The sequence below is a fragment of the Terrapene carolina genome, unplaced genomic scaffold (genome assembly GCF_002925995.2).
Source record: "Terrapene carolina triunguis isolate 2854851 unplaced genomic scaffold, T_m_triunguis-2.0 Scaffold588, whole genome shotgun sequence".
Classification (NCBI taxonomy): domain Eukaryota; kingdom Metazoa; phylum Chordata; order Testudines; family Emydidae; genus Terrapene; species Terrapene triunguis.
The window spans coordinates 170034-183727 of NW_020664939.1; the positions used below are offsets into that span (position 1 = coordinate 170034).

Here is a 13694-nt window from a genome sequence, read left to right on the forward strand (position 1 = left end):
CCCCCCCCCCCCCCCCGGGATAGAGGGGAGACCTGATGCCTGCTGGGAGATGGGGAGCGCGCCGCCGCCGCCATAGGAGAGAGGGGACTCTGCTTCCCACGGAGACCTGTTCCCCCCAGACTGACCTGCCTCCCTCATGGGGACCTACTCCCCCTGGACAGGGACAGAGCCACCGCGGGGACCCCTCCCCCATGCCGTGACTGAGACCTGCTTTCCCCTTCCCATAGAGCCCTGCCCTCCCCAGCAAGCCTGCCCCTCTCTTACCTTCCCCCCCCATCCCAGATCTCCCCATGGAGACCCCCCAAGCCTGATCTGCACCATCCATCCATAGACTGCTGCCCCCCCCCCCCCCCTGTGGGGGGGCCCCCCCCCCCCCCCCCCCAATCCGTGCAGGATGGGTTCCCCCCATGAGGGTCCATCTCCCCCCATTCAGTTCCTGGCCTCCCCTCTCCCGCAAAACCTTCCCTCCTATGAGGGAGCCTGTCGTTCCCCCTTCCTGGGCAGAGATCCTGCCTCCCCTTGGGATCCCCCAGGACTGAACTTGCTACCTCCCACAGGGACTTCTCCCTGGAACCCGTCCTCCCCATCTCCCTCCTTGCAGAGTATTTGCCCCAGTTCCCCATAACTCCATAACAGGACGTCCATGCCCCCCGAAACCTGGGCGGGGATGTCCCCCGAAGACAGGGGATGATTGTGGGAGTGAAGAGTTCAAAGGGGGACCCCTGAAGCTAGTGGGAGGTGGGGAGGAGACACTATATGACTCTCACCCAAAGGGGAGGGTTCTTTTGGCGGGTGCTGCCTGGGTAGGGAGATGTGAAAGAGGGTGGGTCAGGGAGGTCTCCCTGATTTCTTTGAGAGGGGGAGAATGGCACCCCACCTCCAGGTCTGAGTGGGAAGCCCACCAGGAAACTTTGTAATTGGGGAAAACCCTCCCCACCCGCCCAGCTGGGAGCGATGCTATGGGGCTCCCCCCTCCCAGGCCAAGCCGTAGGAATCTCTCCAGGAGAGTGGGGGCACCTGGAGCTGGCAGTTCTTACCGCACTTTGCATGTGGGGCAAAGCTGCAGAACCCCCCAATTCTGGGTCTAAATTGAAGTGGCAGCTCAGGGGGAGGTTTTTCTCCCCTCCCCTTTTTTGCCCTGAGCGGTGCCCAGCTTTGCCCGGTACCCAGCAGGGCTAGTGGGCGGGGAACTTCTAGAGCAGTAGGGCTGCTGAAATCGCTGGAGCAATTGACAAGCCTAGCACGGGGGCGGGGATTGTTCTAGCACCGCCGGGCTGCCCAGGCTCGTCCCAGAGCTGCCAAAAGTTCCGGCTGCCGCAGCCTCCTGCCGGCTTTCAGCACGGTTTGGGGGTTCCCAGCCGCTTGATGTGCAGAGCTGGGGGACCCCTGTAAATAACCATCGTGCCTCCGTTAGGGCAGGATGCTTCTTGGGTGACTAGGGCTTGCCTAGCTCTCTATTGCTTCGTTTGCGGGAATAACACCACTCAGCGCTTTTCTCAGCGTGGCTGAAGTGGTGTGGGAAGCAACTCTGTCTAGGGTGGTGGGTAAGACTAGCTCACCGTGGATCACCCCCCGATTTCCTGCTTTGTAGCAGGTGAGAACATACGCCGGGCCAGACTGGTGCAGAGCAATGGTCCATCCAGCCCAGTATCCCATCTCCTATGGTGGCCAGGCCCAGAGCGTACAGAACAGAGCAGTCCCCCCCGAATCTTCCCCTCCCAGTTTCTGGCCGTCAGAGAGTCGGGACGCCCCAAGCATCCCTGACCGTCTTGGCTCATAACTTCATGGAGGATAGCTCCATCGATGGCTGTCTAGTTCTTTTTGGGCCCCCGTTATCTACCTTTGGCCTTCACAACACCTCAGTGAGGTGGCAGTGGGTTCCACAGGTTAACGGGGTGTGTGTGTGAGTGAAGAGGTACTTCTCCTTGTTTCATATTAAAGCAGTTGCTTATGAATGTTATCAGGTAACTCCTGGGTGTTGTATGGTGGGAAGGGTAAATAAGCCAGGCAGGAATCCCCTAGGGTGAATGGGATGGAATTATAGGTACCCCACTTGCCTTCCTGTCTGCCCTTTAGTTGCTCCGACTTGTCCCCCAATATATTGCCCAATTCGCTTGCTAGGGGCGTATCTGTTCTTAACCCCGTATAATGAAATATCCAGGTATCCATGGTCTGGCCTCTGCCCCGTGCCCGTTCTGAGGTCTCTATATATCTCACCCGTGTCTTCGGTTTCTCCTAGGCCCTCAGTTAGTCTGGTCGAAGTGGATTAGAACGACCGCGAAAACCGGAAGGTGTTTCCCTTGGCAGGCTGGGGCGAAGTGTGGGTGCTGGATTAGTGATTCGGATAGCAGACCGGACCGAGCATGGACTGGCTGTGATTCCAGGTGAGTGTCCGCGCGCCGCTGGCGCTTGCGTCCATCAGCTTGTCGGTGACCTAGCAGGGTGCTTTGCTCTGGTGGCGAGCTCTAGGTGCGGTTGCCTGTCTGTGGCGAGAGGAGACGGTGGTCACGCCGCTGAGGCTCCTCCGATTAAGGGGCGTAAGGACCCGTGTGCGGCAGAGGGCACATGGTGAACTGGCCAACACTGCAGCCGGCAGGCGTGTTCTCTCTGGATTGATCTGGATTCTGACGGGTGCCCTGCTCGAGATCAGGGAGGCCGCCTGTGTGCTGGGGCCCGCACAGATGCGTGGGGAGAACGCTCCTGTCCCAAGGAGTTGGTGGGAGGGGAAACTGAGGCACGTCTGAGCTCACAACAAGGCAGAACTAAGCCTGGAGCTCTGGCCTCCAGACAGTGCTGTCTCTGTTGCAGGGAGGGGGCCTGGTGGCTGTAGGTGAGGGGTTCTGGCTCTGAAAGCCCTGGCGTCAGCTCTGGGTGCTGGCCAGGGCATCCTCCCTCTGGAAAATAAGGCTGGTGCTGACCAGTCCCCTGGTGATGTGCTTGGAGATCCTCGCATGGACTATGTGCTGAAGGTGGTGGGTGTTAGAGCAAGACCTTCGGGGGTTTTCAGCGTCTTATGCGTTCTGGCTCTGGGCGGAGGTGAGGTGGAGTGGGTTAGTGCAGGTGGCGGGGCTGGGCGCCAGGACTCCGGGGTTCCTAGGTTCTTCCCAAACTTCCAGCCTGCAGCAGGACGGAAAGTTGCCTGATTAAGTCCAGTTAGATCCAGGTGTGGTCGCGCCCGATGTGATGCAGCGGAACTGTATGTCCGAGCAGCTCAGCCCTAGAAACAGCCCCTCCCCGCAATTACAGGCCCTGAGCGGGCCGACAGTCCCAGGGACAACGGACTCCTCTCGGTACTGCTACATTGCCTGAAGAATGTATGTTTGATCACTGTGTAGGGAAGGGAGTGTGTCTAATTAATGGTTAGCGCAGGCCTTGTTAGCTCTCCTGCGAGAGAGACTGGGTGGTCTGATACCCCAACACCTGTGGGATGACCCCCCACTCCGGCTTGAGTGCTCCTGGTGTGAAGTACTGGGTGTCAGGTCTCCTGAGTTCTTTCTCCAACTCCGGGAGCAGAGTGGTGTCTAGTGGTTAGAGCAGGGGAGACTAGGATTCAGGATTCCTTGGTTCTTTCCCTGTCTCTGGGAGGGCAGTGGGGTCTAGTGGTTAGAGCGGGGGGGGGGGGGCTGGGAGCCAGAATTCCTGGGTTCCGTTTCCAGTTCTGCCACTGACTGTGACCTCTGTCAAGTCACCTAACTTTCTGGTGCCTTTCGTTAGTCAGGACCCAGAGGACAGCACGTGGAGGGGGTGTGCTGCAAGGTTGGATGTTTTAGGTTCAAGTGGTGGTCCTTTCTGTAAGCGTTCAGACCAGCCTGACCCGTTTCAGTCCCTGAGCCAAGGCCAGTGTATGTGCACTGCCTGCAGCACCGCTCTGCTTTGCCCTGTGCTTTGGAATGGGTGTAATACCTATTTAGCGGCGTTCTGCAATCTCTTGGCTTGTCTGTGAGGCTCGGGGTTAGCCCTGGGGGGGAGCTATCGTTTTTCTTTGAAGAAAGGCTGATTCAGACGGCTTGGCGTACCTATTAAAATGCAGCGTCACTATGGGATCCCATATTTAGCCTTGTGAATCAAACAGAGTTGAAAGAACCTTTTCCACTTCAACTCCCCCTGCTTTGGCACACCTGTGAGTAACGGCGAGCCGGTCCCGGAGGCAGGCTCACTCGGCGGAGCTGTGCCAGGACTGGAGCCCGCCAGCCCTCCAGGCATTGTCCACTGTCAGCTGATGGGAGACTCAGGATAATCGAGTCCAAGATGTCATTTTTTTCAGTCTCTTAAATGCCAGCATCTTAGAGAACCATGAAACTGATTGGAGCAAGGATCAGAGCCTGCAGGCAGCCGTTGGGGGTGTGTGTGTGTGTGCGGAGAGACGTACTAGACTGGCTTTGTGGCCTGGTGTCTGACACATTTCCTCAGCAATAGCTAAGTAGTGGTTACATGGCCAGATAGATAGGACATCACTGGTGGAACCAATTCTGCCCTGGATCCTTCAGAAACTCTTAATCTGATGTGTGTCATAATGGCCGAGTTACTAAACTTGCTATACTTGTTGGTCAGCTCGCTGGAGCGATTTTCCAGATGAGCCAGCGGGTTGGAGTGAGTGGATGGGTGTATTCTCCCCCCCCCGCCCCTCGTTAAAGGGATTGGCAGATTTCTCCTCTCTAACCAAGCGCTCTGCTTCTGGTGTGGAGGACAAGACCCCTGGGCAAAAATGTGTAAATGTGCCTTCCAACCTCTGCAGTTTCTTAAGGGTGTGCTTCGGAAGAGCTGGCCTCACTCCTAATGCCTGCAGCCTTCCGTGTACTGCCGTCACCACGTCTAGAACCTGTGCCGAATAAATTGCTCCGGGGTAGAGAGACCACGGGTCAGAGTATCTCTGCGCATCCTGTGTCTCAAACTTCTGCCTGTTTAATCAGTGAGGAAATTGAGGCTTGGTGGTCCCACCTTGTCAGTGACCGGAATAGAGCAGGGCACAGAACCCAGGAGTCCTGGCACTCAGCCGGGCGCTCTAACCACTGCGTTGTACTTGGCAGCGGTAGCTGGTTCTTCCCGGGTAGGTCTTGGGTGAGCAAATATTGAAAGGAGCCTGACGTGATCCTGATCTACTCTGCTTAACGACCAGTCAGACTCCCTGAGCAGTGTCTTAAGTACCTTCATCCCAGGCTTCAGCACGAAGCCCCTTCTAGTGGCGAAAGGTGGAACCACCACCGCTTGGAAGCTAAAGCCAGCCAAACGCAAACTGCAAATGAGGCGCCTGTTTCTAAAAGAGGATGATGAACTCTTGGGGGACACTTCCCGGGACGGAGATGGAGTCTCCCATCCAGACTGGCTGCCTTTCGGGGTGTGCTTTTGCTGAATACAAGTTGTTGGGCTCCACCCCTGGGGGGAACTGGTGAAAGCCTCTGGCCTGTGTTAGCCTGGAGGACAGGCTTGGATGATCCCTTCTGGCCATGGAATGGCAAGTTACAAACTTCAGGGGCCGCTGTCCAACTGAAATCCTGCCACTTAAAACACTTGGCTGATCACGCACCTGTCCCCCTGCCTTTGCAGGTCGTGTCTGGTCCCCCCCCTCCATCACCCCCTCCAATCTGGCCCCTCGTTCAGCAAACCAAAGAGCCTGTTTCTCCCATTGATTGTAGGTGTTAAGTGTAGGCAGGGGAAACTATTAGACATTCGCGGAGAAGGGCAGTGGTGTCCCATCAAGGAACCTCTCTGGACTATAGCTCACGTTAGCGCAGTAGCTGTCTTCGTCTGGTGGTTTCCCACGGATGCTCCAAGCCATGGGGTGTTGACTGGGGGTGTGGGGGGGATGTTAAATACACACCCAGTTCCCTCTACGCCGAGTGCTTTCATTTCACTCTAGAACGGTGGCTGCGTAGTGAGGAACAAGGGGTGCTGAGGTGGGAGGCAGGACTCCTGGGTTCTATCACTGCCTTGCTGGCTTCACGTCTCCAGGCGTGTTTCCTCTCCCCGGCCTTCGTTAGGCTGTGAGGCCGTGAGCCTCCATACAGCACCTGGCAACGGGAAGGCGCTTGTGCGGAGCGCTGTGTGCGCTGCGGTTGCTGTCGGGCAGGATGCGAGAAATTGACTAGCGCATGCTGAAGGCTAACGTGTGACTGATCGATGGCAGTCGTTGGAGCTGTTAGTGGCAAGGCTGAGACAGGCGGGTGGAATATTTTACATGTGCCAGGCAGTCCCAGCAGCTAACGTGAGGATGCAGCTACGCCGGGTGCTTTAGAAAAACAGATCCTCATCCCTTGCAGAGATGGGGCTGCTTCCCTGGGAGGTTGCGTCTAGGTCTGGTGCCCCTGTGGATCTAGAACGACGCTGGGAAAACTAGGAGAGGGTTCGGAGAAGAACCATGGGGGCCATTCAAGGTTCGTGTGGTGAGCAACTGAAGTAGCTTTATGGAAGCGAAGGTTAAGAAGTGACTTAACCGCAGCCTGGGGAGAAGAGATGTGACCTCGGACAACTCTTGGATCTAGCCATGAGGCAGGTTGAGATCACTGGCTCGGAGTTGGTCCACGATGGATGAAAATCAGAAGTAGGCTGCTGGCCATTGGGACAGACGGGCAGGGATCTGGTATGTGAGTCTCCATCACACGCAGGTCTTCAGTCGAGACTGGGCGTATCTGTAAGAGGGATGTTTGTTCAACTGCACCTTATTGAGCTCAGCTCAGGAGTCTTGTGTCTCGCCGTACAAGAGATCGGACTAGATCTACGGTTCCTTTCTAGCCTTAACACTTCCGAGGGGCCGGCTCCCTTTGGAAGGGCAGGAACCGGTTGGGTGGCTTCAGACTGTGCGGCCCACAAGAGCGGCACCTCCACTGACTGTCCAAGACCTCCTCGTTAGCTCAGCAGTGGGACGGGGACTGTAGCTGGAGGCTAACAATGTTCTTCAAGACCCGGAGAGGAGGTGTTCAATGAGAGATCCGTGGGTCTCTCTTTCTGGCTGTGCTTTTGGCACGCGTGGGCCATGTTGGCCCAGGATGTCTCCGGTTTGATCTTGGCTCAAAGGGGTCCCTCGTCCTTACCGTCGGGTGACTTGTGCTCCGCTCCGACTGTGCTTTGCTCTCAAGACCTGAAGCAAACCAGCCTGTTTGAAAACCGCAAGCCAGAAAGTGTGTTTGAAGACCCCAGCAACGTTCGAAGAGTGGAGATGGCCGAGCAGGATTTGTAGCTCAAACAGGGGCGCTGACCCGGAAGAGTTTGCCACCTCCCCTGTTGGATTTAAGCACTCTGTCTTCCCCTATCACGCTGGACTCAAATTGCATTGGTCTCTCGGAGCGCCTTGCTCCTCACATCGTTGGCATCTTCAGCCAAGGTCCCATCTGCTCTGCGCGGGTTACTTGTATGGCGGCAGTCCCAGAAGCCTCTTGTTTTAGGTGCTGCACAAACAGAACAAAAACAGCCCAAAGTCTTAAGTAAGATGCTACAGATCCTGTATTGCTCTTCACGGGGCTTCCCCGGTGGCCCAGAATTCCCCCTCTCTCACTGTCTGCAGCTTGCTGTGTTCTGTTTAGCTGCTGCTCTCTGCACCAGAGGTGGCTGCACTTCCTTCTGCCTCAGATATTGGGGGGAGACCACCTTTTAGTCTCTGATGAAATACAGCCCTGCACGGCTCCGATGTTGTCTGAGACGTCAAAACCTCCGGCAACCGAGTGCTCACAGCAGCCAGGACCTTGCCCCTGTGGCACGTGTTAGGTGACAAGTGTCACTGCACAGTCCGACCAACGTGCTATGGGTGTGAGTGGGGGCTCTTGCAGGCTGAAGCAACATACTGTACCCGGGGTCTATTCCCGCTGCCCCATCGAGTGACTCTTTTCCCTCTTGGTGCCCCTGTTCCTCTCCCATCCTGCGTCTCGTTGTCTTTGTTCGACGTGGCTACCGCAATGCCAAAACCACCGCAACCAAAATCTTCCCCAGACTTCGCACCAGTGCGGGGTTCTGCCTTGAGCGCTGCGTGTTGCCCAGCAGGCGCTTAGCAGGGTGGGGTGTGAGCAGAATGAGTAAGTGCTGCTTGCCTGGCAGTGTCCCTAGAAGAGACGGTCCCCGCCCCAAGGAGCTGATGTTCTCGCTAGGCTAGGAAACCTTATGTGGAGATGAGGACTTGAGAGACACCTGACTTCGCCCGCCTCACACGGGAATGACTGAGGTTCTGTTATCTTTGGATCAGCCGCGGTCGCACCAGTGTCAGGAATATTGTGTCCCGTTCTGGTGCCCACGATTCAAGGCGGATGTCGATCAGCTGGAGAGGGAGGATTGGAAAACATCCCTTTGAGCTCCCTGTGTGGGTCACTTTCTGACAGGTTTCAGAGGCGTGGCCGTGTTGGTCTGTATCGGCAGAAACAGCGAGGAGTCATTGTGGCACCTTCGAGATGAACACATTTATCTGGGCAGAAGCTTTCGTGGGCTAAAACCCACTTCATCGGATGCATGGAGTGGAACATCCAGTAGCAGGTATAAATACACAACCCGTGAAAAGCTGGGCGTTGCCTTACCAAGTGGGGGGTCAGTGCTAACGAGCGGATTCAATGAAGGTGGAAGTGGGCTGCTCTCAACAGTTGACAAGAAGGGGTGGAAATCACTTTTGTAGTGCTAACAAGGCCAGTGCAATCAAGGTGGCCCATTTCAAACAGTTGACAAGAAGGCGTGAGTATCACCGGGGGAGATTACTTTTTGCAATGACCCAGCCACTCCCAGTCTTTATTCAGGCCTAATTTGATGGTGTCCAGTTTGCAAATGAATTCCAGTTCTGCAGTTTCTCACTGGAGTCGGTTTTTGAAGATTTTTGTTGAAGAATTGCCACTCTTAAGTCTGGCACTGAGTGTCCAGGGAGATTGAAGTGGTCTCCGACTGGTTTTTGAATGTTATAATTCTTGATGTCTGACTTGTGCTTATGCCCCAATACATTTGTTAGGCTCTAAGGTGCCACAGGGACTTCTCACTGTTTTCGCTCTTTCTGGTTAACCTCACAGAGAAGGCAAAGGGGCCACTCGATCCCAGTTTGAAGAGCCCTCTCAGATCCAGCCAACTGTTGAAGCCTAACAAATTCAGAGGAGAAAGAAGATGCACGTTTTTAACAGGGAGGCGAATTAACAGCTGGCATGGCTTGCTGAAGGTCGCGCTGGATTCGCCAGCGCTGGCAAAGTCCAGCCGGGATGTTTTTCAAAGAGCTCTGCTCTAGTTCCACTAGGAATGAGTTCAGGGCCATCCAGGGGTCAGACGGGGTGAACGCCATGCGCCCCTCGGGCCTTAGCAGGACTGTCTGGCAGTTAGGGTGCTAGCCTGGGAATTGAGACTCTTAGGTTGGGAAACTGAGGCAGAGCTGCTACTGGCACTGCCCTTCCGCACAGGAGGTTGTGGGGATCAGTGACCTACAGACTGAGAGACATGCCCATCCCCTGTGCGGTGTAAGTATCTAAAAGCCAGGGATCAAACCCCGCCCGGCCCCTTCATTCCGTCCTCCATGTGCTGTTCCTTGCTGCCCCTTTGCTGGGGGAGGCTCCGAGGTTCAGTGCCCCGGCAGCTCCCCACTCCGCAGCACGTGGGCTTCGTCTAGCGCCAGCTTCGCTGCAGCACCGCTGCCTGATCTGCTGCTGGAGCTGTGAGTCACAGCAGGCAGGCTGCAAACGAGGGGGCTGGAAGCCCTGGCGCGCTCCAGGTTTTGGCCTATATTTCTGGCGTTGCCGCGTGAGCGGGCAGCTCTTTATTGGGCGGGGGCTGAGGGCTCTCTCGTTCCAGAACCGAAACGAAAACTCCTCGTGGAGTCATGCCGGTGACTAAGCAGCTGCGGGTTGCAAGGTGTCTGTGCAAATCCCCGGGAGGAAGTCTATGGAGGAGGACGCCCTGGTCCCTTCTAGGGGGTGGGGGGCAGGAGGAAATCTGAACAGGTTTGACTGTGGGAAGCGGATGCATGGGTCTCTTGCCGTGGGGCGGTCTGGTGAGTGTCGCCCGTGCTGTGTGCAGCGGCTCTTCAGCTGGGGATGCTGAGCGAGTTTTGCTTTCAGTTTCAGGCTGGAGCATGGCTCTTCGAGGGGTAGGAAAGGGTGGGTGTCTGTGGGCCGTGCCCAGCTGGAGGAAGCCTGGCATCTGAGCAGCGGCCCCGGCTCAGCTGGGAGCTGTGCGGAAGTGTAGCCGGGTGGCTTTTAAAACCAGCCAGCGTGAGGAGAGGAGCTAACGCAATCTGCCCCACAGCCTCAGGGCCTGCGGCTGGAGCAGAGAGGAGCAGCAGGCTCTGGGAACGGTTGTTTTGCCAAGTTAAGCCAGCCAGCCTGGTGCGATGGGGGCCCACTGGCCTGCGGCCTCCTGAGACGTCTGGCGCAGAGGGCTGGCGGGGTAGGATCCCAGGCCTCGCCAAGCGGGGTGTGTACGGCCGGGTCCCGGCCCACGACCGTGCTTTGGTTCCCATCGAAGGCTGGTTTCTCTGTGGCAAACTGGGTCATCCAGCAGGAAGTGCGTTGTCAGCTTTTCCGGGCCGGCCTGGGGGGGAGGCGCGGCGTTTCTGTGCTGAAGGCTGCGTTGACTCGAGCGAACGCTTGCGAAAGCTCCTCTCCCAAGGGCCTAGCCGGAACGTAGGACGCGGTGCTGGGAAAAGTGGCCGAACTTAGCAGTGATCCGAAGCCCAGGCTTGGAGCCCGAGTCCGTCGCCATCGGAAGAGGGGCAGGAGCTTTCAATGGGAGCCTGTCGCTGTGGCCCCGTTCATTGAAACGCTGCAGAGCAACGTTGCTCGGCCAGGCTGACTGAGATGGCGGCAGCTCCAGCCCAGGGGCGAAGCTTTTAGCCCCCCGTGGCTCGGCTGTGGGGCCTGAGAAAAGCCCGGCTTCGTGGGGTGCTGGACAGACACCTAGTCGGAAGGTCTCTGCCCTGAGGAGTTCACAATCTAGACACGTGAAAAGCTGGTCCCAGCCACCGGCCTGCGCCCGGATCAAAGGGGCGGGTGTTAAAACGAGTGACAAATCCGCACAGTTACTCAGATTGCCTTGAAATTTGGTGCCCCTCATACGGACCCGGGATAGGGTTAGCGGTCCACATTTGGGACTGTTTGAGCAGATGGGGCCCAAGATACACCCCCCAGTCAGATTTTCTTACTGATGACATTCGTCCAACTGTCCCCCCACCTCCGGCCTGGGAATCAAACCATGGCTCTTATCCTGGCACAAAGGTCCCAGCGCATGGCACCCACCTGCCCTTTGGGGGAGCAAAATGATGTCACGTGGGCTGCCTGGGCTAGAACCTTATCAGGCCAGGACTGGCTCATTGTCTCCTTATGTTTCTCCCATCCGGCTGCCTCCCTCCCCTGTCCCGGGTCCTGTGCTCTGGTGCCCCTTGCGTGGCAGGAGAGCTCCTTGGCCGCTAGAACTCAATCTGCCGTGGGGCAGGCTCTGCGAGCCAGGACGGTCTCCCCTAAAGACCTGACCGGCGGTGCAGCAGTCGGCCGTGCCTCTGGCTGGCGTCTGGTACCGCGAGCCAGGACTCCTGGGTTCGGTTGGCCTGTCTATGCCTTGAGCGTCCCTTCTATAAAAGGGGGGGAGATCTGGATTCCTAGCTTATGTGGCCGGAAGGCTCCTCTGTGATCGTTCAGGTTGGCCTGACCATGGCGTCTAGAGGCATGAGCTGAGCAGGTCCTGGCCGGAGGAACTTAATCTAACCCCCCCCCCCCCATGGGGTGTGAAAGTGTTTTGGACCTAAAAGGGACCCTTAGTTCTGTCTAGTCTGACCTCCTGTGCATTGCAGGCTGTTGGAGCTAATGTGGCTAGTTTCGAAAGGGTAAACTGAGGCATGGGACTGTGTGATCTGTGAGGGCCTGGTTCCCGGTCCTATGCTCGGTCAGGCTATAATTAATGACTTCCTTTGGGCGGGGAGGAATGCTGGCTGGGCTCCAGAAGGGCAGAGCTCTGAAATTGGCCTCGGTAAAGAATGTCTCCGACCAGTACGTTTCCCCGGCCTCCAGGAAGGTGGCCTCCCTTGTGTACAACTGGCGGGTGGGCTAATACACCTCCCTCCTGGCCCAGCCCCGCTGTGACGCGTGGCCACCTGTGGCCCTTGGCTGCTGCTCCTCCCAAGACCTGCCTTTCAAACACTTGTCCTGGCGGCCTGTGAAGATGTCTGGCCTCCTCTTTACAGCAGCCATGGGACTTCCCTGAATTAATTCCTGCTTAAACTAGAGCCAGTCTCTTTGCTGCCTTGCTTTACACAAAGCGGCCCTTGCTGTGCTCCTCCAATCTCTCTCTCTCTCTCTCTCTCTCTTTTTTTGAATGTGTCGTCCAGTTTATTCAGTCACGTTGGAAGTGCTGCAAAACCAGGACTCCTGGGTCTGTAGCGAGTGAGGGCCATGGGGCTGGGAGCCAGGACTCCTGGGTTCCCAATGGCCTCTAACTCCAAACTGATCAAAGAAAACTTCCTTTAAGTGCACAGCGCCCAGTTAACCGGTGGAACTCCTGGCTGCAAGAGGCCAAGAGCTTAGCAGGCGTGGACACATGTACCGGTCACAAGAACGTCCAGAGTTACTATACAAATTAAAGAAGCTCTTGGAAGGGATCTAAATTCTCCTCCTTTGGCTTGAGCCGAACTCTGGTTATCTGGAAGGGAAACTTAAACCATAACTTCGGGGCTTCTTACAACGTCTCCTGACGCGGCTGGTGCCGGCCACTGACTGAGACCGAGCCTTGGTCTAAGGCCAGCCCGGCCGTGGCTCTGCTCTGGGATGGTGGGCAGAAGGCTAGAAGGATCCTGGGTACATCTAAATGTCACAACGCACATCAGTTTCCCCCAGAGCCCTAAACTTGCCTGTCTTGGAGCAAGGCAAGTGGTCTTGATCTCGCCACACCAAGCGATGGGAGAGTTGGTCGCTTCCCTCGGGACATTGTGCCAGTGGTTCATTCCCCTCAACTGTTAGAAACTGGTGCTTGGTCTGTGTCCTGCAGGTGTAGAGCCTTGGTCTGCCTTTCTCTGCTCGGTTCAAGAGCCCGTGAGTCTCTGCTGTTCTCTTCCCTGGCAAGCTGGGTTCCTTTGCTTCGATCATTTTCTTCTGGCCAGGGAGTCGGGGGTCTTTGGCACTTCCGACAAGCGGGTCTAGCAATCTAGGAGAAGTCTGCCACACCTGCTGCTTCGTGCCTGTCTCCTGGCCACCAGCTTCATCTAGTGTCTTAAAGCACCCAGCGTGGGCTTTTCGGTCGGCGGCCCCGTTCGTCGCCCAGCACGGCCCCAAAAGAGCTGGCGACGGGCATGTGAAGCAAGAGATGAGGCGGTCGTAACGCGGGCAGGTGGGTTCGTCGCCCGCCGACCTAGCACTGTGTACACCGGTGCACGGGCTTGTCCAGCTCGGGGGCCGAAGTAATTGCGTAGTGTAGCCCTGGCCGAGCTCACAATTTGCATGAGGAGCCTCTGCCCAGGGACCCGAATGCTTCGCCTGGCTCGCCTTAGGGAGCCCAGGGAGGAAATTGCTGCCAAGGTGGGACTAGAACCCAGGAGTCCTGGCTCCCCGTTCCTCTTGCTTCGCTGCCAAGGTGGGACTAGAACCCAGGAGTCCTGGCTCCCCGTTCCTCTTGCTTCGCTGCCGAGCTGGGACTAGAACCCAGGAGTCCTGGCTCCCCGTTCCTCTCGCTTCGCTGCCGAGCTGGGACTAGAACCCAGGAGTCCTGGCTCCCCGTTCCGCTCCCCTCGCCGCCGAGCTGGGACTAGAACCCAGGAGTCCTAG

The 13694-nt window shown here is 57.0% G+C and overlaps 1 protein-coding gene across 1 annotated transcript in view; it reads left to right on the forward strand.

The window, feature by feature from the left end:
• Positions 1-2243: 2243 nt before the first annotated feature.
• The window catches only part of HUWE1 (HECT, UBA and WWE domain containing E3 ubiquitin protein ligase 1), a gene marked incomplete at its 3' end in the record, with an annotated part of 37248 nt that continues 25797 nt past the window's right edge, over positions 2244-13694 (forward strand). Inside the window, exon 1 of the mRNA XM_029913332.1 lies at positions 2244-2384. The remainder of the gene's footprint in view (positions 2385-13694) is intronic.